The sequence below is a fragment of the Aristolochia californica genome, unplaced genomic scaffold (assembly GCF_029961685.1).
Source record: "Aristolochia californica isolate CCGP_79_NKW_82.1479 unplaced genomic scaffold, dmAriCali1.0.hap1 SCAF_15, whole genome shotgun sequence".
Taxonomy (NCBI): domain Eukaryota; kingdom Viridiplantae; phylum Streptophyta; class Magnoliopsida; order Piperales; family Aristolochiaceae; genus Aristolochia; species Aristolochia californica.
In genome coordinates, this window is record NW_027181826.1 from 12,692,907 (window position 1) to 12,720,477 (window position 27,571).

Consider the following 27,571-nt stretch of genomic DNA (forward strand, 5'->3'; position numbering starts at 1 on the left):
GAGATAATTCCGAAAAGTACCTGTGATTTTTAAGGATAGACAAAAAGTGGGTTGTTTGGCGCTGGTAAATATCCAACCACTTGAGAATTGTACTTTTTCTACTCCCCCCTAATTTTTGGATCTGAAGGCCACTTCCATCCTCAACATGCTTGTGGCATGCATATCCACCACACTTAAAACATGTGAGGATCAGTTAGAGGTCCCTTTCCTATAAAATTCCACCAAGCTATTATTAGGGGGTTGTACTAGTGGAATTTCCCAAACATGGATTTTGGAGCTCATTTTTTGTGCGTGAAATAATTTTCTATTTATTATTATAGTTTTCAAATTTTTTTGCACCCATGAACTCTAAAATTTTCATTTTGTTGCGATCTTATATCATTTTTGTTCATGAGGAAAAATGGGAGAGAGAAAACTCAAGTTTGGATCTGAAAAAAAAAAAATTGAAGTGCACAAATGCTGAGTGAGATAATTCCGAAAAGTATCTGTGATTTTTAAGGATAGATAAAAAGTGGGTTGTTTGGCCCTGGTAAATATCCATCCACTTGAGAATTGTACTTTTTCTACTCCCCTCTAATTTTTGGATCTGAAGGCCACTTGCATCCTCAACATGCTTGTGGCATGCATATCCACCACACTCAAAACATGTGAGGATCAGTTAGAGGTCCCTTTCCTATAAAATTCCACCAAGCTATTATTAGGGGGTTGTACTAGTGGAATTTCCCAAACATGGATTTTGGAGCTCATTTTTTGTGCGTGAAATAATTTTCTATTTATTATTAAAGCTTTCAAATTTTTTTGCACACATGAAGTCTAAAATTTTCATTTTGTTGCGATCTTATATCTTTTTTGTTCACGAGGAAAAATGGGAGAGTGAAAACTCATGTTTGGATCTGAAAAAAAAAAAATTTGAATTGCACAAATGCTGAGAGAGATAATTCCGAAAAGTATATGTGATTTTTAAGGATAGGCAAAAGGTGGGTTGTTTGGCCCTGGCAAATATCCAACCACTTGAAAATTGTACTTTTTCTACTCCCCCCTAATTTTTGGATCTGAAGCCACTTGCATCCTCAACATGCTTGTGGCATGCATATCCACCACACTTAAAACATGTGAGGATCAGTTAGAGGTCCCTTTCCTATAAAATTCCACCAAGCTATTATTAGGGGGTTGTACTAGTGGAATTTCTGAAACATGGATTTTGGAGCTCATTTTTAGTGCGTGAAATAATTTTCTATTTATTATTATTGTTTTCAAATTTTTTTGCACACATGAACTCTAAAATTTTCATCTTGTTGCGATCTTATATCTTTTTTGTTCACGAGGAAAAGTGGGAGAGTGAAAACTCAAGTTTGGAACTGAAAAAAAAAAAAATTTGAAGTGCACAAATGCTGAGAGAGATAATTCCGAAAAGTATCTGTGATTTTTAAGGATAGGCAAAAAGTGGGTTGTTTGGCCCTGGTAAATATCTATCCACTTGAGAATTGTACTTTTTCTACTCCCCCCTAATTTTTGGATCTGAAGGCCACTTGCATCCTCAACATGCTTGTGGCATGCATATCCACCACACTTAAAACATGTGAGGATCAGTTAGAGGTCCCTTTCCTTTAAAATTCCACCAAGCTATTATTAGGGGGTTGTACTAGTGGAATTTCCCAAACATGGATTTTGGAGCTCATTTTTAGTGCGTGAAATAATTTTCTATTTATTATTATAGTTTTCAAATTTTTTTGCACACATGAACTCTAAAATTTTCATTTTGTTGCGATCTTATATCTTTTTTGTTCACGAGGAAAAATGGGAGAGTGAAAACTCAAGAATGGATCTGAAAAAAAAAAAAATTTGAAATGCACAAATGCTGGAGAGATAATTCCGAAAAGTATCTGTGATTTTTAAGGATAGACAAAAAGTGGGTTGTTTGGCGCTGGTAAATATCCAACCACTTGAGAGTTGTACTTTTTCTACTCCCCCCTAATTTTTGGATCTGAAGGCCACTTGCATCCTCAACATGCTTGTGGCATGCATATCCACCACACTTAAAACATGTGAGTATCAGTTAGAGGTCCCTTTCCTATAAAATTCCACCAAGCTATTATTAGGGGGTTGTACTAGTGGAATTTCCCAAACATGGATTTTGGAGCTCCTTTTTACTACGTGAAATAATTTTTTATTTATTATTATAGTTTTCAAATTTTTTTGCACACTTGAACTCTAAAATTTTCATTTTGTTGCGATCTTATATCTTTTTTGTTCTCGAGGAAAAGTGGGAGAGTGAAAACTCTAGTTTGGATCTGAAAAAAAAAAAATTGAAGTGCACAAATGCTGATTGAGATAATTCCGAAAAGTATCTGTGATTTTTAAGGATAGATAAAAAGTTGGTTGTTTGGCCCTGGTAAATATCCATCCACTTGAGAATTGTACTTTTTCTACTCCCCTCTAATTTTTGGATCTGAAGGCCACTTGCATCCTCAATATGCTTGTGGCATGCATATCCACCACACTTAAAACATGTGAGGATCAGTTAGAGGTCCCTTTCCTATAAAATTCCACCAAGCTATTATTAGGGGGTTGTACTAGTGGAATTTCCCAAACATGGATTTTGGAGCTCATTTTTAGTGCGTGAAATAATTTTCTATTTATTATTATAGTTTTCAAATTTTTTTGCACACATGAACTCTAAAATTTTCATTTTGTTGCGATCTTATATCTTTTTTGTTCACGAGGAAAAATGGGAGAGTGAAAACTCAAGTATGGATCTGAAAAAAAAAAAAATTTGAAATGCACAAATGCTGGAGAGATAATTCCGAAAAGTATCTGTGATTTTTAAGGATAGACAAAAAGTGGGTTGTTTGGCGCTGGTAAATATCCAACCACTTGAGAATTGTACTTTTTCTACTCCCCCCTAATTTTTCGATCTGAAGGCCACTTGCATCCTCAACATGCTTGTGGCATGCATATCCACCAAACTTAAAACATGTGAGGATCAGTTAGAGGTCCCTTTCCTATAAAATTCCACCAAGCTATTATTAGGGGGTTGTACTAGTGGAATTTCCCAAACATGGATTTTTGTGCTCCTTTTTACTGCGTGAAATAATTTTCTATTTATTATTATAGTTTTCAAATTTTTTTGCACACTTGAACTCTAAAATTTTCATTTTGTTGCGATCTTATATCTTTTTTGTTCTCGAGGAAAAGTGGGAGAGTGAAAACTCTAGTTTGGATCTGAAAAAAAAAAAATTGAAGTGCGCAAATGCTGAGTGAGATAATTCCGAAAAGTATCTGTGATTTTTTAGGATAGATAAAAAGTGGGTTGTTTGGCGCTGGTAAATATCCAACCACTTGAGAATTGTACTTTTTCTACTCCCCCCTAATTTTTGGATCTGAAGGCCACTTGCATCCTCAACATGCTTGTGGCATGCATATCCACCACACTTAAAACATGTGAGGATCAGTTAGAGGTCCCTTTCCTATAAAATTCCACCAAGCTATTATTAGGGGGTTGTACTAGTGGAATTTCCCAAACATGGATTTTGGAGCTCCTTTTTACTGCGTGAAATAATTTTCTATTTATTATTATAGTTTTCAAATTTTTTTGCACACATGAACTCTAAAATTTTCATTTTGTTGCGATCTTATATCTTTTTTTTTCACGAGGAAAAATGGGAGAGTGAAAACTCAAGTTAGGATCTGAAAGAAAAAAAATTTGAAATGCACAAATGCTGAGAGAGATAATTCCGAAAAGAATCTGTGATTTTTAAGGATAGACAAAAAGTGGGTTGTTTGGCGCTGGTAAATATCCAACCACTTGAGAATTGTACTTTTTCTACTCCCCCCTAATTTTTGGATCTGAAGGCCACTTGCATCCTCAACATGCTTGTGGCATGCATATCCACCACACTTAGAACATGTGAGGATCAGTTAGAGGTCACTTTCCTATAAAATTCCACCAAGCTATTATTAGGGGGTTGTACTAGTGGAATTTCCCAAACATGGATTTTAGAGCTCCTTTTTACTGCGTGAAGTAATTTTCTATTTATTATTATAGTTTTCAAATTTTTTTGCACACATGAACTCTAAAATTTTCATTTTGTTGCGATCTTATATCTTTTTTGTTCACGAGGAAAAATGGGAGAGTGAAAACTCAAGTATGGATCTGAAAAAAAAAAAAATTTGAAATGCACAAATGCTGGAGAGATAATTCCGAAAAGTATCTGTGATTTTTAAGGATAGACAAAAAGTGGGTTGTTTGGCGCTGGTAAATATCCAACCACTTGAGAATTGTACTTTTTCTACTCCCCCCTAATTTTTGGATCTGAAGGCCACTTGCATCCTCAACATGCTTGTGGCATGCATATCCACCACACTTAAAACATGTGAGGATCAGTTAGAGGTCCCTTTCCTATAAAATTCCACCAAGCTATTATTAGGGGGTTGTACTAGTGGAATTTCCCAAACATGGATTTTGGAGCTCCTTTTTACTGCGTGAAATAATTTTCTATTTATTATTATAGTTTTCAAATTTTTTTGCACACATGAACTCTAAAATTTTCATTTTGTTGCGATCTTATATCTTTTTTGTTCACGAGGAAAAATGGGAGAGTGAAAACTCAAGTTAGGATCTGAAAGAAAAAAAATTTGAAATGCACAAATGCTGAGAGAGATAATTCCGAAAAGAATCTGTGATTTTTAAGGATAGACAAAAAGTGGGTTGTTTGGCGCTGGTAAATATCCAACCACTTGAGAATTGTACTTTTTCTACTCCCCCCTAATTTTTGGATCTGAAGGCCACTTGCATCCTCAACATGCTTGTGGCATGCATATCCACCACACTTAAAACATGTGAGGATCAGTTAGAGGTCACTTTCCTATAAAATTCCACCAAGCTATTATTAGGGGGTTGTACTAGTGGAATTTCCCAAACATGGATTTTAGAGCTCCTTTTTACTGCGTGAAGTAATTTTCTATTTATTATTATAGTTTTCAAATTTTTTTGCACACTTGAACTCTAAAATTTTCATTTTGTTGCGATCTTATATCTTTTTTGTTCACGAGGAAAAATGGGAGAGTGAAAACTCAAGTTTGGATCTGAAAAAAAAAAAATTTGAAATGCACAAATGCTGAGAGAGATAATCCCGAAAAGTATCTGTGATTTTTAAGGATAGGCAAAAAGTGGGTTGTTTGGCGCTGGTAAATATCCAACCACTTGAGAATTGTACTTTTTCTACTCCCCCCTAATTTTTGGATCTGAAGGCCTCTTGCATCCTCAACATGCTTGTGGCATGCATATCCACTACACTTAAAACATGTGAGGATTAGTTAGAGGTCCCTTTCCTACAAAATTCCACCAAGCTATTATTAGGGGGTTGTACTAGTGGAATTTCCCAAACATGGATTTTGGAGCTCCTTCTTAGTGCGTGAAATAATTTTCTATTTATTATTATAGTTTTCAAATTTTTTTGCACACATGAACTCTAAAATTTTCATTTTGTTGAGATCTTATATCTTTTTTGTTCACGAGGAAAAATGGGAGAGTGAAAACTCACGTTTGGATCTGAAAAAAAAAAAATTTGAAATGCACAAATGCTGAGAGAGATAATTCCGAAAAGTACCTGTGATTTTTAAGGATAGACAAAAAGTGGGTTGTTTGGCGCTGGTAAATATCCAACCACTTGAGAATTGTACTTTTTCTACTCCCCCCTAATTTTTGGATCTGAAGGCCACTTCCATCCTCAACATGCTTGTGGCATGCATATCCACCACACTTAAAACATGTGAGGATCAGTTAGAGGTCCCTTTCCTATAAAATTCCACGACCCTATTATTAGGGGGTTGTACTAGTGGAATTTCCCAAACATGGATTTTGGAGCTCCTTTTTAGTGCGTGAAATAATTTTCTATTTATTATTATAGTTTTCAAATTTTTTTGCACACAAGAACTCTAAAATTTTCATTTTGTTGCGATCTTATATCTTTTTTGTTCACGAGGAAAAATGGGAGAGTGAAAACTTAAGTTTGGATCTGAAAAAAAAAAAAATTTGAAATGCACAAATGCTGGAGAGATAATTCCGAAAAGTATCTGTGATTTTTAAGGACAGACAAAAAGTGGGTTGTTTGGCGCTGGTAAATATCCAACCACTTGAGAATTGTACTTTTTCTTCTCCCCCCTAATTTTTGGATCTGAAGGCCACTTGCATCCTCAACATGCTTGTGGCATGCATATCCACCACACTTAAAACATGTGAGGATCAGTTAGAGGTCCCTTTCCTTTAAAATTCCACCAAGATATTATTAGGGGGTTGTACTAGTGGAATTTCCCAAACATGGATTTTGGAGCTCATTTTTAGTGCGTGAAATAATTTTCTATTTATTATTATTGTTTTCAAATTTTTTTGCACACATGAACTTTAAAATTTTCATTTTGTTGCGATCTTATATCTTTTTTGTTCACGAGGAAAAGTGGGAGAGTGAAAACTCAAGTTTGGATCTGAAAAAAAAAAAATTGAAGTGCACAAATGCTGAGAGAGATAATTCGGAAAAGTATCTGTGATTTTTAAGGAGAGACAAAAAGTGGGTTGTTTGCCCCTGGTAAATATCCATCCACTTGAGAATTGTTCTTTTTCTACTCCCCCCTAATTTTTGGATCTGAAGGCCACTTGCATCCTCAACATGCTTGTGGCATGCATATCCTCCAAACTTAAAACATGTGAGGATCAGTTAGAGGTCCTTTTCCTATAAAATTCCACCAAGCTATTATTAGGGGGTTGTACTAGTGGAATTTCCCAAACATGGATTTTGGAGCTCATTTTTAGTGCGTGAAATAATTTTCTATTTATTATTATAGTTTTCAAATTTTTTTGCACACACGAACTCTAATATTTTCATTTTGTTGCGATCTTATATCTTTTTTGGTCACGAGGAAAAATGGGAGAGTGAAAACTCAAGTTTGGATCTGAAAAAAAAAAATTTGAAGTGCACAAATACTGAGAGAGATAATTCCGAAAAGTATCTGTGATTTTTAAGGATAGGCAAAAAGCGGGTTGTTTGGCCCTTGTAAATATCCAACCACTTGAGAATTGTACTTTTTCTACTCCCCCCTAATTTTTGGATCTGAAGGCAACTTGCATCCTCAACGCATGGCATGCATATCCACCACACTTAAAACATGTGAGGATTAGTTACAGGTCCCTTTCCTATAAAATTCCACCAAGCTATTATTAGGGGGTTGTACTAGTGGAATTTCCCAAACATGGATTTTGGAGCTCATTTTTAGTGCGTGAAATAATTTTCTATTTATTATTATAGTTTTCAAATTTTTTTGCACACATGAACTCTAAAATTTTCATTTTGTTGCGATCTTATATCTTTTTTGTTCACGAGGAAAAAAGGGAGAGTTTTCACTCAAGTTTGGATCTGAAAAAAAAAAAAAATTGAAATGCACAAATGCTGAGAGAGATAATTCCGAAAAGTATCTGTGATTTTTAAGGATAGGCAAAAAGTGGGTTGTTTGGCCCTGGTAAATATCCAACCACTTGAGAATTGTACTTTTTCTTCTCCCCCCTAATTTTTGGATCTGAAGGCCACTTGCATCCTCAACATGCTTGTGGCATGCATATCCACCACACTTAAAACATGTGAGGATCAGTTAGAGGTCCCTGTCCTTTAAAATTCCACCAAGATATTATTAGGGGGTTGTACTAGTGGAATTTCTCAAACATGGATTTTGGAGCTCATTTTTAGTGCGTGAAATAATTTTCTATTTATTATTATAGTTTTCAAATTTTTTTGCACACATGAACTCTCGAATTTTCATTTTGTTGCGATCTTATATCTTTTTTGGTCACGAGGAAAAATGGGAGAGTGAAAACTCAAGTTTGGATCTGAAAAAAAAAAAATTGAAGTACACAAATGCTGAGAGAGATAATTCCGAAAAGTATCTGTGATTTTTAAGGATAGACAAAAAGTGGGTTGTTTGGCCCTAGTAAATATTCATCCACTTGAGAATTGTACTTTTTCTACTCCCCCCTAATTTTTGGATCTGGAGGCCACTTGCATCCTCAACATGCTTGTGGCATGCTTATCCACCACACTTAAAACATGTGATGATCAGTTAGAGGTCCCTTTCCTATAAAATTCCACAAAGCTATTATTAGGGGGTTGTACAAGTGGAATTTCCCAAACATGGATTTTGGAGCTCATTTTTAGTGCGTGAAATAATTTTCTATTTATTATTATAGTTTTCAAATTTTTTTGCACACATGAACTCAAAAATTTTCATTTTGTTGCGATCTTATATCTTTTTTGGTCACGAGGAAAAATGGGAGTTAAAACTCAAGTTTGGATCTGAAAAAAAAAAATTTTGAAGTGCACAAATACTGAGAGAGATAATTCCGAAAAGTATCTGTGATTTTTAAGGATAGGCAAGAAGCGGGTTGTTTGGCCCTGGTAAATATCCAACCACTTGAGAATTGTACTTTTTCCACTCCCCCCTAATTTTTGGATCTGAAGGCAACTTGCATCCTCAACATGCTTGTGGCATGCATATCCACCACACTTAAAACATGTGAGGATCAGTTAGAGGTCCCTTTCCTATAAAATTGCACCAACCTATTATTAGGGGGTTGTACTAATGGAATTTCCCAAACATGGATTTTGGAGCTCCTTTTTAGTGCGTGAAATAATTTTCTATTTATTATTATAGTTTTCAAATTTTTTTGCACACATGCACTCTGAAAATTTCATTTTGTTGCGATCTTATATCTTTTTTGTTCACGAGGAAAAATGGGAGAGTTAAAACTCAAGTTTGAATCTGAAAAAAAAAAATTTGAATTGCACAAATGCTGAGAGAGATAATTCCGAAAAGTATCTGTGATTTTTAAGGATAGGCAAAAAGTGGGTTGTTTGGCCCTGGTAAATATCCATCCACTTGAGAATTGTACTTTTTCTACTCCCCCCTAATATTTGGATCTAAAGGCCACTTGCATCCTCAACATGCTTGTGGCATGCATATCCACCACACTTAAAACATGTGAGGATCAGTTAGAGGTCCCTTTCCTTTAAAATTCCACCAAGATATTATTAGGGGGTTGTACTAGTGGAATTTCCCAAACATGGATTTTGGAGCTCAGTTTTAGTGCGTGAAATAATTTTCTATTTATTATTATTGTTTTCAAATTTTTTAGCACACATGAACTCTAAAATTTTCATTTTGTTGCGATCTTATATCTTTTTTGTTCACGAGGAAAAATGGGAGAGTGAAAACTCAAGTTTGGATCTGAAAAAAAAAAAAATTTGAAATGCACAAATGCTGGAGAGATAATTCCGAAAAGTATCTGTGATTTTTAAGGATAGACAAAAAGTGGGTTGTTTGGCGCTGGTAAATATCCAACCACTTGAGAATTGTACTTTTTCTACTCCCCCCTAATTTTTGGATCTGAAGGCCACTTGCATCCTCAACATGCTTGTGGCATGCATATCCACCACACTTAAAACATGTGAGGATCAATTAGAGGTCACTTTCCTATAAAATTCCACCAAGCTATTATTAGGGGGTTGTACTAGTGGAATTTCCCAAACATGGATTTTGGAGCTCCTTTTTACTGCGTGAAATAATTTTCTATTTATTATTATAGTTTTCAAATTTTTTTGCACACTTGAACTCTAAAATTTTCATTTTGTTGCGATCTTATATCTTTTTTGTTCACGAGGAAAAATGGGAGAGTGAAAACTCAAGTTTGGATCTGAAAAAAAAAAATTTGAAATGCACAAATGCTGAGAGAGATAATTCCGAAAAGTATCTGTGATTTTTAAGGATAGACAAAAAGTGGGTTGTTTGGCGCTGGTAAATATCCAACCACTTGAGAATTGTACTTTTTCTACTCCCCCCTAATTTTTGGATCTGAAGGCCACTTGCATCCTCAACATGCTTGTGGCATGCATATCCACCACACTTAAAACATGTGAGGATCAGTTAGAGGTCAGTTTCCTATAAAATTCCACCAAGCTATTATGAGGGGGTTGTACTAGTCGAATTTCCCAAACATGGATTTTAGAGCTCCTTTTTACTGCGTGAAATAATTTTCTATTTATTATTATAGTTTTCAAATTTTTTTGCACACTTGAACTCTAAAATTTTCATTTTGTTGCGATCTTATATCTTTTTTGTTCACGAGGAAAAATGGGAGAGTGAAAACTCAAGTTTGGATCTGAAAAAAAAAAAATTTGAAATGCACAAATGCTGAGAGAGATAATTCCAAAAAGTATCTGTGATTTTTAAGGATAGACAAAAAGTGGGTTGTTTGGCGCTGGTAAATATCCAACCACTTGAGAATTGTACTTTTTCTACTCCCCCCTAATTTTTGGTTCTAAAGGCCACTTCCATCCTCAACATGCTTGTGGCATGCATATCCACCACACTTAAAACATGTGAGGATCAGTTAGAGGTCCCTTTCCTATAAAATTCCACCAAGCTATTATTAGGGGGTTGTACTAGTGGAATTTCCCAAACATGGATTTTGGAGCTCATTTTTTGTGCGTGAAATAATTTTCTATTTATTATTATAGTTTTCAAATTTTTTTGCACACATGAACTCTAAAATTTTCATTTTGTTGCGATCTTATATCATTTTTGTTCATGAGGAAAAATGGCAGAGTGAAAACTCAAGTTTGGATCTGTAAAAAAAAAATAATTTGAAATGCACAAATGCTGAGAGAGATAATTCTGAAAAGTATCTGTGATTTTTAAGGATAGGCAAAAAGTGGGTTGTTTGGCGCTGGTAAATATCCAACCACTTGAGAATTGTACTTTTTCTACTCCCCCCTAATTTTTGGATCTGAAGGCCACTTGCATCCTCAACATACTTGTGGCATGCATATCCACCACACTCAAAACATGTGAGGATCAGTTAGAGGTCCCTTTCCTATAAAATTCCACCAATCTATTATTAGGGGGTTGTACTAGTGGAATTTCCCAAACATGGATTTTGGAGCTCATTTTTAGTGCGTGAAATAATTTTCTATTTATTATTATTGTTTTCAAATTTTTTTGCACACATGAACTCTAAAATTTTCATCTTGTTGCGATCTTATATCTTTTTTGTTCACGAGGAAAAAAATGAGAGTTTTCACTCAAGTTTGGATCTGAAAAAAAAAAGAATTTGAAATGCACAAATGCTGAGAGAGATAATTCCGAAAAGTATCTATTATTTTTAAGGATAGGCAAAAAGTGGATTGTTTGCCTATGGTAAATATCCAACCACTTGAGAATTTAACTTTTTCTACTCCCCCGAATTTTTGGATCTGAAGGCCACTTGCATCCTCAACATGCTTGTGGCATGCATATCCACCACACTTAAAACATATGAGGTTCAGTTAGAGGTCCCTTTCTTATAAAATTCCTCAAAGCTATTATTAGGGGGTTGTACAAGTGGAATTTCCCAAACATAGATTTTGGAGCTCATTTTTAGTGCGTGAAATAATTTTCTATTTATTATTATAGTTTTCAAATTTTTTGCACACATTACTCTAAAATTTTCATTTTGTTGCGATCTTATATCTTTTTTGTTCACGAGGAAAAATGGGAGAGTGGAAACTCAAGTTTGGATCTGAAAAAAAAAAATTTGAAATGCACAAATGCTGAGAGAGATAATTCCGAAAAGTATATGTGATTTTTAAGGATAGACAAAAAGTGGGTTGTTTGGCGCTGGTAAATATCCAACCACTTGAGAATTGTACTTTATCTACTCCCCCCTAATTTTTGGATCTGAAGGCCACTTGCATCCTCAACATGCTTGTGGGATGCATATCCACCACACTTAAAACATGTGAGGATCAGTTAGAGGTCCCATTCCTATAAAATTCCACCAAGCTATTATTAGGGGGTTGTACTAGTGGAATTTCCCAAACATGGATTTTGGAGCTCATTTTTAGTGCGTGAAATAATTTTCTATTTATTATTATAGTTTTCAAATTTTTTTGCACACATGAACTCTCGAATTTTCATTTTGTTGCGATCTTATATCTTTTTTGGTCACGAGGAAAAATGGGAGAGTGAAAACTCAAGTTTGGATCTGAAAAAAAAAAAATTGAAGTACACAAATGCTGAGAGAGATAATTCCGAAAAGTATCTGTGATTTTTAAGGATAGACAAAAAGTGGGTTGTTTGGCCCTAGTAAATATCCATCCACTTGAGAATTGTACTTTTTCTACTCCCCCCTAATTTTTGGATCTGAAGGCCACTTGCATCCTCAACATGCTTGTGGCATGCATATCCACCACACTTAAAACATGTGATGATCAGTTAGAGGTCCCTTTCCTATAAAATTCCACCAAGCTATTATTAGGGGGTTGTACAAGTGGAATTTCCCAAACATGGATTTTGGAGCTCATTTTTAGTGCGTGAAATAATTTTCTATTTATTATTATAGTTTTCAAATTTTTTTGCACACATGAACTCAAAAATTTTCATTTTGTTGCGATCTTATATCTTTTTTGGTCACGAGGAAAAATGGGAGTGAAAACTCAAGTTTGGATCTGAAAAAAAAAAATTTTGAAGTGCACAAATACTGAGAGAGATAATTCCGAAAAGTATCTGTGATTTTTAAGGATAGGCAAAAAGCGGGTTGTTTGGCCCTGGTAAATATCCAACCACTTGAGAATTGTACTTTTTCCACTCCCCCCTAATTTTTGGATCTGAAGGCAACTTGCATCCTCAACATGCTTGTGGCATGCATATCCACCACACTTAAAACATGTGAGGATCAGTTAGAGGTCCCTTTCCTTTAAAATTCCACCAACCTATTATTAGGGGGTTGTACTAGTGGAATTTCCCAAACATGGATTTTGGAGCTCCTTTTTAGTGCGTGAAATAATTTTCTATTTATTATTATAGTTTTCAAATTTTTTTGCACACATGCACTCTGAAAATTTCATTTTGTTGCGATCTTATATCTTTTTTGTTCACGAGGAAAAATGGGAGAGTTAAAACTCAAGTTTGAATCTGAAAAAAAAAAATTTGAATTGCACAAATGCTGAGAGAGATAATTCCAAAAAGTATCTGTGATTTTTAAGGATAGGCAAAAAGTGGGTTGTTTGGCCCTGGTAAATATCCATCCACTTGAGAATTGTACTTTTTCTACTCCCCCCTAATTTTTGGATCTAAAGGCCACTTGCATCCTCAACATGCTTGTGGCATGCATATCCACCACACTTAAAACATGTGAGGATCAGTTAGAGGTCCCTTTCCTTTAAAATTCCACCAAGATATTATTAGGGGGTTGTACTAGTGGAATTTCCCAAACATGGATTTTGGAGCTGAGTTTTAGTGCGTGAAATAATTTTCTATTTATTATTATTGTTTTCAAATTTTTTTGCACACATGAACTCTAAAATTTTCATTTTGTTGCGATCTTATATCTTTTTTGTTCACGAGGAAAAATGGGAGAGTGAAAACTCAAGTTTGGATCTGAAAAAAAAAAAATTTGAAATGCACAAATGCTGGAGAGATAATTCCGAAAAGCATCTGTGATTTTTAAGGATAGACTAAAAGTGGGTTGTTTGGCACTGGTAAATATCCAACCACTTGAGAATTGTACTTTTTCCACTCCCCCCTAATTTTTGCATCTGAAGGCCACTTGCATCCTCAACATGCTTGTGGCATGCATATCCACCACACTTAAAACATGTGAGGATCAGTTAGAGGTCCCTTTCCTATAAAATTCCACCAACCTATTATTAGGGGGTTGTACTAGTGGAATTTCCCAAACATGGATTTTGGAGCTCCTTTTTAGTGCGTGAAATAATTTTCTATTTATTATTATAGTTTTCAAATTTTTTTGCACACATGCACTCTGAAAATTTCATTTTGTTGCGATCTTATATCTTTTTTGTTCACGAGGAAAAATGGGAGAGTTAAAACTCAAGTTTGAATCTGAAAAAAAAAAAATTTGAATTGCACAAATGCTGAGAGAGATAATTCCGAAAAGTATCTGTGATTTTTAAGGATAGGCAAAAAGTGGATTGTTTGCCTATGGTAAATATCCATCCACTTGAGAATTGTACTTTTTCTACTCCCCCCTAATTTTTGGATCTAAAGGCCACTTGCATCCTCAACATGCTTGTGGCATGCATATCCACCACACTTAAAACATGTGATGATCAGTTAGAGGTCCCTTTCCTTTAAAATTCCACCAAGATATTATTAGGGGGTTGTATTAGTGGAATTTCCCAAACATGGATTTTGGAGCTCATTTTTAGTGCGTGAATTAATTTTCTATTTATTATTATTGTTTTCAAATTTTTTAGCACACATGAACTCCAAAATTTTCATTTTGTTGCGATCTTATATCTTTTTTGTTCACGAGGAAAAGTGGGAGAGTTGCATCCTCAACATGCTTGTGGCATGCATATCCACCACACTTAAAACATGTGAGGATCAGTTAAAGGTCTTTTTCCTATAAAATTCCACCAAGCTATTATTAGGGGGTTGTACTAGTGGAATTTCCCAAACATGGATTTTGGAGCTCATTTTTTGTGCATGAAATAATTTTCTATTTATTATTAAAGTTTTCAAATTTTTTTGCACACATGAACTCTATAATTTTCATTTTGTTGCGATCTTATATCTTTTTTGTTCACGAGGAAAAATGGGAGAGTGAAAACTCAAGTTTGGATCTGAAAAAAAAAAAATTTGAATTGCACAAATGCTGAGAGAGATAATTCCGAAAAGTATATGTGATTTTTAAGGATAGGCAAAAGGTGGGTTGTTTGGCCCTGGCAAATATCCAACCTCTTGAAAATTGTACTTTTTCTATTCCCCCCTAATTTTTGGATCTGAAGGCCACTTGCATCCTCAACATGCTTGTGGCATGCATATCCACCACACTTAAAACATGTGAGGATCAGTTAGAGGTCCCTTTCCTATAAAATTCCACCAAGCTATTATTAGGGGGTTGTACTAGTGGAATTTCCGAAACATGGATTTTGGAGCTCATTTTTAGTGCGTGAAATAATTTTCTATTTATTATTATAGTTTTCAAATTTTTTTGCACACATGAACTCTAAAATTTTCCTCTTGTTGCGATCTTATATCTTTTTTGTTCACGAGGAAAAAAAGGAGAGTTTTCACTCAAGTTTGGATCTGAAAAAAAAAAGAATTTGAAATGCACAAATGCTGAGAGAGATAATTCCGAAAAGTATCTGTGATTTTTAAGGATAGGCAAAAAGTGGATTGTTTGCCCATGGTAAATATCCAACCACTTGAGAATTTAACTTTTTCTACTCCCCCGAATTTTTGGATCTGAAGGCCACTTGCATCCTCAACATGCTTGTGGCATGCATATCCACCACACTTAAAACATGTGAGGTTCAGTTAGAGGTCCCTTTCTTATAAAATTCCTCAAAGCTATTATTAGGGGGTTGTACAAGTGGAATTTCCCAAACATAGATTTTGGAGCTCATTTTGAGTGCGTGAAATAATTTTCTATTTATAATTATAGTTTTCAAATTTTTTGCACACATTACTCTAAAATTTTCATTTTGTTGCGATCTTATATCTTTTTTGTTCACGAGGAAAAATGGGAGAGTGGAAACTCAAGTTTGGATCTGAAAAAAAAAAAAATTTGAAATGCACAAATGCTGGAGAGATAATTCCGAAAAGTATCTGTGATTTTTAAGGATAGACAAAAAGTGGGTTGTTTGGCGCTGGTAAATATCCAACCACTTGAGAATTGTACTTTATCTACTCCCCCCTAATTTTTGGATCTGAAGGCCACTTGCATCCTCAACATGCTTGTGGGATGCATATCCACCACACTTAAAACATGTGAGGATCAGTTAGAGGTCCCATTCCTATAAAATTCCACCAAGCTATTATTAGGGGGTTGTACTAGTGGAATTTCCCAAACATGGATTTTGGAGCTCATTTTTAGTGCGTGAAATAATTTTCTATTTATTATTATAGTTTTCAAATTTTTTTGCACACATGAACTCTCGAATTTTCATTTTGTTGCGATCTTATATCTTTTTTGGTCACGAGAAAAATGGGAGAGTGAAAACTCAAGTATGGATCTGAAAAAAAAAAAAAATTGAAGTACACAAATGCTGAGAGAGATAATTCCGAAAAGTATCTGTGATTTTTAAGGATAGACAAAAAGTGGGTTGTTTGGCCCTAGTAAATATCCATCCACTTGAGAATTGTACTTTTTCTACTCCCCCCTAATTTTTGGATCTGAAGGCCACTTGCATCCTCAACATGCTTGTGGCATGCATATCCACCACACTTAAAACATGTGAGGATCAGTTAGAGGTCCCTTTCCTATAAAATTCTACCAAGCTATTATTATGGGGTTGTACAAGTGGAATTTCCCAAACATGGATTTTGGAGCTCATTTTTAGTGCGTGAAATAATTTTCTATTTATTATTATAGTTTTCAAATTTTTTTGCACACATGAACTCAAAAATTTTCATTTTGTTGCGATCTTATATCTTTTTTGGTCACGAGGAAAAATGGGAGTGAAAACTCAAGTTTGGATCTGAAAAAAAAAAATTTGAAATGCACAAATGCTGAGAGCGATAATTCCGGAAAATATTTGTGATTTTTAAGGATAGGCAAAAATTGGGTTGTTTGGCCCTGGTAAATATCCAACCACTTGAGAATTGTACTTTTTCTACTCCCCCCTATTTTTTGGATCTGAAGGCCACTTGCATCCTCAACATGCTTGTGGCATGCATATCCACCACACTTAAAACATGTGAGGATCAGTTAGAGGTCCCTTTCCTATAAAATTCCACCAAGCTATTATTACGGGTTGTACTAGTGGAATTTCCGAAACATGGATTTTGGAGCTCATTTTTAGTTCGTGAAATAATTTTCTCTTTATTATTATAGTTTTCAAATTTTTTTGCATAGATGAACTCTAAAATTTTTATTTTGTGTCGATCTTATATCTTTTTTGTTCACGAGGAAAAATGGGAGAGTGAAAACTCAAGTTTGGATCTGAAAAAAAAAAAATTTGAATTGCACAAATGCTCAGAGAGATAATTCCGAAAAGTATATGTGATTTTTAAGGATAGGCAAAAAGTGGGTTGTTTGGCCCTGGTAAATATCCAACCATTTGAGAATTGTACTTTTTCTACTCCCCCCTAATTTTTGGATCTGAAGGCCACTTGCATCCTCAACATGCTTGTGGCATGCATATCCACCACACTTAAAACATGTGAAGATCAGTTAGAGGTCCCTTTCATATAAAATTCCACCAAGCTATTATTAGGGGGTTGTACTAGTGGAATTTCCCAAGCATGGATTTTGGAGCTCATTTTTAGTGCGTGAAATAATTTTCTATTTATTATTATAGTTATCAAATATTTTTGCACACATGAACTCTAAAATTTTCATTTTGTTGCGATCTTATATCTTTTTTGTTCACGAGGAAAAATGGGAGAGTGAAAACCCAAGTTTGGATCTGAAAAAAAAAAATTTGAATTGCACAATTGCTGAGAGAGATAATTCCGAAAAGTATATGTGATTTTTAAGGATAGGCAAAAAGTGGGTTGTTTGGCCCTAGAAAATATCCAACCATTTGAGAATTGTACTTTTTCTACTCCCCCCTAATTTTTGGATCTGAAGGCCACTTGCATCCTCAACATGCTTGTGGCATGCATATCCACCACACTTAAAACATGTGAGGATCAGTTAGAGGTCCCTTTCCTATAAAATTCCACCAAGCTATTATTAGGGGGTTGTACTAGTGGAATTTCCCAAACATGGATTTTGGAGCTCATTTTTAGTGCGTGAAATAATTTTCTATTTATTATTATAGTTTTCAAATTTTTTAGCACACATGAACTCTAAAATTTTAATTTTGTTGCGATCTTATATCTTTTTTGTTCACGAGGAAAAATGGGAGAGTTTTCACACAAGTTTGGATCTGAAAAAAAAAAATTTGTAATGCACAAATGCTGAGAGAGATAATTCCGAAAAGTATCTGTGATATTTAAGGATAGGCAAAAAGTGGGTTGTTTGGCCCTGGTAAATATCCAACTACTTGAGAATTGTACTTTTTCTACTCCCCCCTAATTTTTGGATCTGAAGGCCACTTGCATCCACAACATGCTTGTGGCATGCATATCCACCACACTTAAAACAAGTGAGGATCAGTTAGAGGTCCTTTTTCCTATAAAATTCCACCAAGCTATTATTAGGGGGTTGTACTTGTGGAATTTCCTAAACATGGATTTTGGAGCTCATTTTTAGTGCGTGAAATAATTTTCTATTTATTATTATAGTTTTCAAATTTTTTTGCACACATGAACTCTAAAATTTTCATTTTGTTGCGATCTTAGATCTTTTTTGTTCACGAGGAAAAATGGGAGAGTGAAAACTCAAGTTTGGATCTGAAAAAAAAAAAAATTTGAAATGCACAAATGCTGAGAGAGATAATTCCGAAAAGTATCTGTGATTTTTAAGGATAGGCAAAAAGTGGGTTGTTTGGCCCTGGTAAATATCCAACCACTTGAGAATTGTACTTTTTCTACTCCCCCCTAATTTTTGGATCTGAAGGCCACTTGCATCCTCAACATGCTTGTGGCATGCATATCCACTACACTTAAAACATGTGAGGATCAGTTAGAGGTCCCTTTCCTATAAAATTCCACCAACCTATTATTAGGGGGTTGTATTAGTGGAATTTCGCAAACATGGATTTTGGAGCTCATTTTTAGTGCGTGAAATAATTTTCTATTTATTATTATAGTTTTCAAATTTTTTTGCACACATGAACTCTAAAATTTTCATTTTGTTGCGATCATATATCTTTTTTGTTCACGAGGAAAAATGGGAGAGTGAAAACTCAAGTTTGGATCTGAAAAAAAAAAAAAATTTGAAATGCACAAATGCTGTGAGAGATAATTCCAAAAAGTATCTGCAATTTTTAAGGATAGGCAAAAAGTGGGTTGTTTGGCCCTGGTAAATATCCAACCACTTGAGAATTGTACTTTTTCTACTCCCCCCTAATTTTTGGATCTGAAGGCCACTTGCATCCTCAACATGCTTGTGGCATGCATATCCACCACACTTAAAACATGTGAGGATCAGTTAGAGGTCCCTTTCCTATAAAATTCCACCAAGCTATTATTAGGGGGTTGTACTAGTGGAATTTCCCAAACATGGATTTTGGAGCTCATTTTTAGTGCGTGAAATAATTTTCTATTTATTATTATAGTATTCAAATTTTTTTGCACACATGAACTCTAAAATTTTCATTTTGTTGCGATCTTATATCTTTTTTGTTCACGTGGAAAAAAGGGAGAGTTTTCACTCAAGTTTGGATCTGAAAAAAAAAAATTGAAATGCACAAATGCTGAGAGAGATAATTCCAAAAAGTATCTGTGATTTTTAAGGATAGGCAAAAAGTGGGTTGTTTGGCCCTGGTAAATATCCAACCACTTGAGAATTGTACTTTTTCTACTCCCGCCTAATTTTTGGATCTGAAGGCCACTTTCATCCTCAACATGCTTGTGGCATGCATATCCACCACACTTAAAACATGTGAGGATCAGTTAGAGGTCCCTTTCCTATAAAATTCTACCAACCTATTATTAGGGGGTTGTACTTGTGGAATTTCCCAAACATGGATTTTGGAGCTAATTTTTAGTGCGTGAAATAATTTTCTATTTATTATTATAGTTTTCAAATTTTTTTGCACACATGAACTCTAAAATTTTCATTTTGTTCCGATCTTATATCTTTTTTGTTCACGAGGAAAAATGGGAGAGTGAAAACTCAAGTTTGGATCTGAAAAAAAAAAAAAATTTGAAATGCACAAATGCTGAGAGAGATAATTCCGAAAAGTATCTGTGATTTTTAAGGATAGGCAAAAAGTGGGTTGTTTGGCCCTGGTAAATATCCAACCACTTGAGAATTGTACTTTTTCTACTCCCCCCTAATTTTTGGATCTGAAGGCCACTTGCATCCTCAACATGCTTGTGGCATGCATATCCACTACACTTAAAACATGTGAGGATCAGTTAGAGGTCCCTTTCCTATAAAATTCCACCAACCTATTATTAGGGGGTTGTATTAGTGGAATTTCGCAAACAAGGATTTTGGAGCTCATTTTTAGTGCGTGAAATAATTTTCTATTTATTATTATAGTTTTCAAATTTTTTTGCACACATGAACTCTAAAATTTTCATTTTGTTGCGATCATATATCTTTTTTGTTCACGAGGAAAAATGCGAGAGTGAAAACTCAAGTTTGGATCTGAAAAAAAAAAAAAATTTGAAATGCACAAATGCTGTGAGAGATAATTCCAAAAAGTATCTGCAATTTTTAAGGATAGGCAAAAAGTGGGTTGTTTGGCCCTGGTAAATATCCAACCACTTGAGAATTGTACTTTTTCTACTCCCCCCTAATTTTTGGATCTGAAGGCCACTTGCATCCTCAACAAGCTTGTGGCATGCATATCCACCACACTTAAAACATGTGAGGATCAGTTAGAGGTCCCTTTCCTATAAAATTCCACCAAGCTATTATTAGGGGGTTGTACTAGTGGAATTTCCCAAACATGGATTTTGGAGCTCATTTTTAGTGCGTGAAATAATTTTCTATTTATTATTATAGTATTCAAATTTCTTTGCACACATGAACTCTAAAATTTTCATTTTGTTGCGATCTTATATCTTTTTTGTTCACGTGGAAAAAAGGGAGAGTTTTCACTCAAGTTTGGATCTGAAAAAAAAAAAATTGAAATGCACAAATGCTGAGAGAGATAATTCCAAAAAGTATCTGTGATTTTTAAGGATAGGCAAAAAGTGGGTTGTTTGGCCCTGGTAAATATCCAACCACTTGAGAATTGTACTTTTTCTACTCCCGCCTAATTTTTGGATCTGAAGGCCACTTTCATCCTCAACATGCTTGTGGCATGCATATCCACCACACTTAAAACATGAGAGGATCAGTTAGAGGTCCCTTTCCTATAAAATTCTACCAACATATTATTAGGGGGTTGTACTTGTGGAATTTCCCAAACATGGATTTTGGAGCTAATTTTTAGTGCGTGAAATAATTTTCTATTTATTATTATAGTTTTCAAATTTTTTTGCACACATGAACTCTAAAATTTTCATTTTGTTGCGATCTTATATCTTTTTTGTTCACGAAGAAAAATGGGAGAGTGAAAACTCAAGTTTGGATCTGAAAAAAAAAAAAAATTTGAAATGCACAAATGCTGAGAGAGATAATTCCGAAAAGTATCTGTGATTTTTAAGGATAGGCAAAAAGTGGGTTGTTTGGCCCTGGTAAATATCCAACCACTTGAGAATTGTACTTTTTCTACTCCCCCCTAATTTTTGGATCTGAAGGCCACTTGCATCCTCAACATGCTTGTGGCATGCATATCCACTACACTTAAAACATGTGAGGATCAGTTAGAGGTCCCTTTCCTATAAAATTCCACCAACCTATTATTAGGGGGTTGTATTAGTGGAATTTCCCAAACATGGATTTTGGAGCTCATTTTTAGTGCGTGAAATAATTTTCTATTTATTATTATAGTTTTCAAATTTTTTTGCACACATGAACTCTAAAATTTTCATTTTGTTGCGATCATATATCTTTTTTGTTCACGAGGAAAAATGGGAGAGGGAAAGCTCTAGTTTGGATCTGAAAAAAAAAAAAATTTGAAATGCACAAATGCTGTGAGAGATAATTCCAAAAAGTATCTGCGATTTTTAAGGATAGGCAAAAAGTGGGTTGTTTGGCCCTGGTAAATATCCAACCACTTGAGAATTGTACTTTTTCTACTCCCCCCTAATTTTTGGATCTGAAGGCCACTTGCATCCTCAACATGCTTGTGGCATGCATATCCACCACACTTAAAACATGTGAGGATTAGTTAGAGGTCCCTTTCCTATAAAATTCCACAAAGCTATTACTAGGGGGTTGTACTAGTGGAATTTCCCAAACATGGATTTTGGAGCTCATTTTTAGTGCGTGAAATAATTTCCTATATATTATTATTGTTTTCAAATTTTTTTGCACACATGAACTCTAAAATTTTCATTTTGTTGCGATCTTATATCTTTTTTCTTCACGAGGAAAAGTGGGAGAGTGAAAACTCAAGTTTGGATCTGAAAAAAAAAAAAAATTGAAATGCACAAATGCTGAGAGAGGTAATTCCGAAAAGTATCTGTGATTTTTTAGGATAGGCAAAAAGTGGGTTGTTTGGCCCTGGTAAATATCCAACCACTTGAGAATTGTACTTTTTCTACTCCCCCCTAATTTTTGGATCTGAAGGCCACTTGCATCCTCAACATGCTTGTGGCATGCATATCCACCACACTTAAAACATGTGAGGATCAGTTGGAGGTCCCTTTCCTATAAAATTCCACCAAGCTATTATTAGGGGGTTGTACTAGTGGAATTTCCCAAACATGGATTTTGGAACTCATTTTAATGCGTGAAATAATTTTCTATTTATTATTATAGTTTTCAAATTTTTCTGCACACATGAACTCTAAAATTTTCATTTTGTTGCGATCTTATATCTTTTTTGTTCACGAGGAAAAATGGGAGAGTGAAAACTCAAGTTTGGATCTGAAAAAAAAAAATTTGAAATGCACAAATGCTGAGAGAGATAATTCCAAAAAGTATCTGTGATTTTTAAGGATAGGCAAAAAGTGGGTTGTTTGGCCCTGGTAAATATCCAACCACATGAGAATTGTACTTTTTCTACTCCCCCCTAATTTTAGGATCTGAAGGCCACTTGCATCCTCAACATGCTTGTAGCATGCATATCCACCACACTTAAAACATATGAGGATCAGTTAGAGGTCCCTTTCTTATAAAATTCCACCAAGCTATTATTAGGGGGTTGTACTAGTGGAATTTCCCAAACATAGATTTTGGAACTCTTTTTTAGTGCGTGAAATAATTTTCTATTTATTATTATAGTTTTCAAATTTTTTTGCAGACATGAACTCTAAAATTTTCATTTTGTTGCGATCTTATGTCTTTTTTGTTCACGAGGAATAATGGGAGAGTGAAAACTCAAGCTTGGATCTGAAAAAAAAAACAAATTCAAATGCACAAATGCTAAGAGAGATAATTCCGAAAAGTATCTGTGATTTTTAAGGATAGGCAAAAAGTGGGTTGTTTGGCCCTGGTAAATATCCAACCACTTGAGAATTGTACTTTTTCTACTCCCCCCTAATTTTTGGATCTGAAGGCCACGTGCATCCTCAACATGCTTGTGGCATGCATATCCACCACACTTAAAAAATGTGAGGATCAGTTAGAGGTCCCTTTCCAATAAAATTCCGCCAAGCTATTATTAGTGGTTGTACTCGTGGAATTTCCCAAAAATGGATTTTGGAGCTCATTTTTAGTGCGTGAAATAATTTCCTATATATTATTATTGTTTTCAAATTTTTTTGCACACATGAACTCTAAAATTTCATTTTGTTGCGATCTTATATCTTTTTTCTTCACGAGGAAAAGTGGGAGAGTGAAAACTCAAGTATGCATCTGAAAAAAAAAAAAAATTGAAATGCACAAATGCTGAGTGAGGTAATTCCGAAAAGTACCTGTGATTTTTTAGGATAGGCAAAAAGTGGGTTGTTTGGCGCTGGTAAATATCCAACCACTTGAGAATTGTACTTTTTCTACTCCCCCCTAATTTTTGGATCTGAAGGCCACTTGCATCCTCAACATGCTTGTGGCATGCATATCCACCACACATAAAACATGTTAGGATCAGTTAGAGGTCTCTTTCCTATAAAATTCCACCAACCTATTATTGGGGGGTTGTACTAGTGGAATTTCCGGAACATGGATTTTGGAGCTCATTTTTAGTGCGTGAAATAATTTTCTATTTATTATTATAGTTTTCAAATTTTTTTGCACACATGAACTCTAAAATTTTCATTTTGTTGCGATCTTATATGGTTTTTGTTTACGAGGAAAAATGGGAGAGTGAAAACTCAAGTTTGGATCTGAAAAAAAAAAATTTGAAATGCACAAATGCAGAGAGAGATAATTCCGGAAAGTATCTATGATTTTTAAGGATAGGAAAAAAGTGGGTTGTTTGGCTCTGGTAAATATCCAACCACTTGAGAATTTAACTTTTTCTACTCTCCCTAATTTTTGGATTTGAAAGCCACTTGCATCCTCAACATGCTTGTGGCATGCATATCCACCTCACTTAAAACATGTTAGGATCAGTTAGAGGTCTCTTTCCTATAAAATTCCACCAAGCTATTATTAGGGAGTTGAACTAGTGGAATTTCCCAAACAAGGATTTTGGAGCTCATTTTTAGTGCGTGAAATAATTTTATATTTATGATAATAGTTTTAAAATTTTTTGCACACATGAACTTTAAAATTTTCATTTTGTTGCGATCTTACGTCTTTTTTGTATAAAAGGAAAAATGGGAGAGTAAAAACTCAAGTTTGGATCTGAAAAAAAAAAATTTGAAATGCACAAATGCCGAGAGAGATAATTCCGAAAAGTATCAGTGATTTTTAAGGATAGGCAAAAAGTGGGTTTTTTGGCTCTGGTAAATATCCAACCACTGGAGAATTTAAGTTTTTCTACTCCCCCCTAATTTTCTGATCTGAAGGCCACTTGCATTCTCAACATGCTTGTGGCATGCATATCCACCACACTTAAAACATGTTAGGATCAGTTAGAGGTCTATTTCCTATAAAATTCCACCAAGCTATTATTTGGGGGTTGTACTAGTGGAATTTCCAGAACATGGATTTTGGAGCTCATTTTCAGTGCGTGAAATAATTTTCTATTTATTATTATAGTTTTCAAATTTTTTTGCACACATGAACTCTAAAATTTTAGTTTTGTTGCGATCTTATATCGTTTTTGTTTACGAGGAAAAATGGGAGAGTGAAAACTCAAGTTTGGATCTGAAAAAAAAAAATTTAAAATGCACAAATGCTTATAGAGGTAATTCCGAAAAGTATCTATGATTTTTAAGGATAGGAAAAAAGTGGGTTGTTTGGCTCTGGTAAATATCCAACCACTTGAGAATTTAACTTTTTCTACTCCCCCTAATTTTTGGATCTGAAGGCCACTTGCATCCTCAACATGCTTGTGGCATTCATATCCACCACACTTAAAACATGTACGGATCAGTTAGAGGTCTCTTTCCCATAAAATTCCACCAAGCTATTATTAGGGGGTTGTACTAGTGGAATTTCCCAAACATGGATTTTGGAGCTCATTTTTAGTGCGTGGAAAAATTTTCTATTTATGATTATAGTTTTTAAATTTTTTTGCACACATGAACTCGTAAATTTTCATTTTGGTGCGATCTTATATCGTTTTTGTTTACGAGGAAAAATGGGAGAGTGAAAATTCAAGTTTGAAAACTATAAAAAAAAATTTGAAATGCTCAAGTGCTAAGAGAGATAATTCCGAAAAGTATTTGTGATTTTTAAGGATAGGCAAAAAGTGGGTTGTTTGGCCCTGGTAAATATCCATCCACTTGAGAATTGTACTTTTTCTACTCCCCCCTAATTTTTGGATCTGAAGGCCACTTGCATCCTCAACATGCTTGTAGCATGCATATCCACCACACTTAAAACATGTGAGGATCAGTTAGAGGTCCCTTTCTTATAAAATTCCACCAAGCTATTATTAGGTGGTTGTACTAGTGGAATTTTCCAAACATAGATTTTGGAGCTCATTTTTAGTGCGTGAAATAATTTTCTATTTATTATTATTGTTTTCAAATTTTTTCGCACACATGAACTCTAAAATTTTCATTTTGTTGCGATCTTATATCTTTTTTGTTCACGAGGAATAATGGGAAAGTGAAAACTCAAGTTTGGATCTGAAAAAAAAAAACAATTTGAAATGCACAAATGCTGAGAGAGATAATTCCGAAAAGTATCTGTGATTTTTAAGGATAGGCAAAAAGTGGGTTGTTTGGCCCTGGTAAATATCCAACCACTTGAGAATTGTACTTTTTCTACTCCCCCCTAATTTTGGGATCTGAAGGCCACTTGCATCCTCAACATGCTTATGGCATGCATATCCACCACACTTAAAACATGTGAGGATCAGTTAGAGGTCCCTTTCTTATAAAATTCCACCAACCTATTATTAGGGGGTTGTACTAGTGGAATTTCCCAAACATGGATTTTGGAGCTCCTTTTTAGTGCGTTAAATAATTTTCTATTTATTATTATAGTTTTCAAATTTTTTTGCACACATGAACTCTAAAATTTTCATTTTGTTGCGATCTTATATCTTTTTTGTTCACGAGGAAAAATGGGAGAGCGAAAACTCAAGTTAGGATCTGAAAAAAAAAAATTTGAGTTGCACAAATGCTGAGAGAGATAATTCCGAAAAGTATATGTGATTTTTAAGGATAGGCAAAAAGTGGGTTGTTTGGCCCTGGTAAATATCCAACCATTTGAGAATTGTACTTTTTCTACTCCCCCCTAATTTTTGGATCTGAAGGCCACTTGCATCCTCAACATGCTTGTGGCATGCATATCCACCACACTTAAAATATGTGAGGATCAGTTAGAGGTCCCTTTCCTATAAAATTCCACCAAGCTATTATTAGGGGGTTGTACTAGTGGAATTTCCCAAACATGGATTTTGGAGCTTATTTTTAGTGCGTGAAATAATTTTCTCTTTATTGTTATAGTTTTCAAATTTTTTCGCACACATGAACTCTAAAATTTTCATTTTGTTGCGATCTTATATCTTTTTTGTTCACGATGAAAAATGGGAGAGTGAAAACACAAGTTTGGATCTGAAAAAAAAAAATTTGAAATGCACAAATGCTGAGAGAGATAATTCCGAAAAGTATTTGTGATTTTTAAGGATAGGCAAAAAGTGGGTTGTTTGGCGCTGGAAAATATCCAACCACTTGAGAATTGTACTTTTTCTACTCCCCCCTAATTTTTGGATCTGAAGGCCACTTGCATCCTCAACATGCTTGTGGCATGCATATCCACCACACTGAAAACATGTGAGGATCAGTTAGAGGTCCCTTTCCTATAAAATCCCACCAATCTATTATTAGGGGGTTGTGCTAGTGGAATTTCCCAAACATGGATTTTGGAGCTCATTTTTAGTGCGTGAAATAATTTTCTATTTATTATTATTGTTTTCAAATTTTTTTGCACACATGAACTCTAAAATTTTCATTTTGTTGCGATCTTATATCTTTTTTGTTTACGAGGAAAAGTGGGAGAGTGAAAACTCAAGTTTGGAACTGAAAAAAAAAAAAATTTGAAGTGCACAAATGCTGAGAGAGATAATTCCGAAAAGTATCTGTGATTTTTAAGGATAGGCAAAAAGTGGGTTGTTTGGCCCTGGTAAATATCCAACCACTTGAGAATTGTACTTTTTCTTCTCCCCCCTAATTTTTGGATCTGAAGGCCACTTGCATCCTCAACATGCTTGTGGCATGCATATCCACCACACTTAAAACTTGTGAGGATCAGTTAGAGGTCCCTTTCCTATAAAATTCCACCAAGCTATTATTAGGGGGTTGTACTAGTGGAATTTCCCTAACATGGATTTTGGAGCTCATTTTTAGTGCG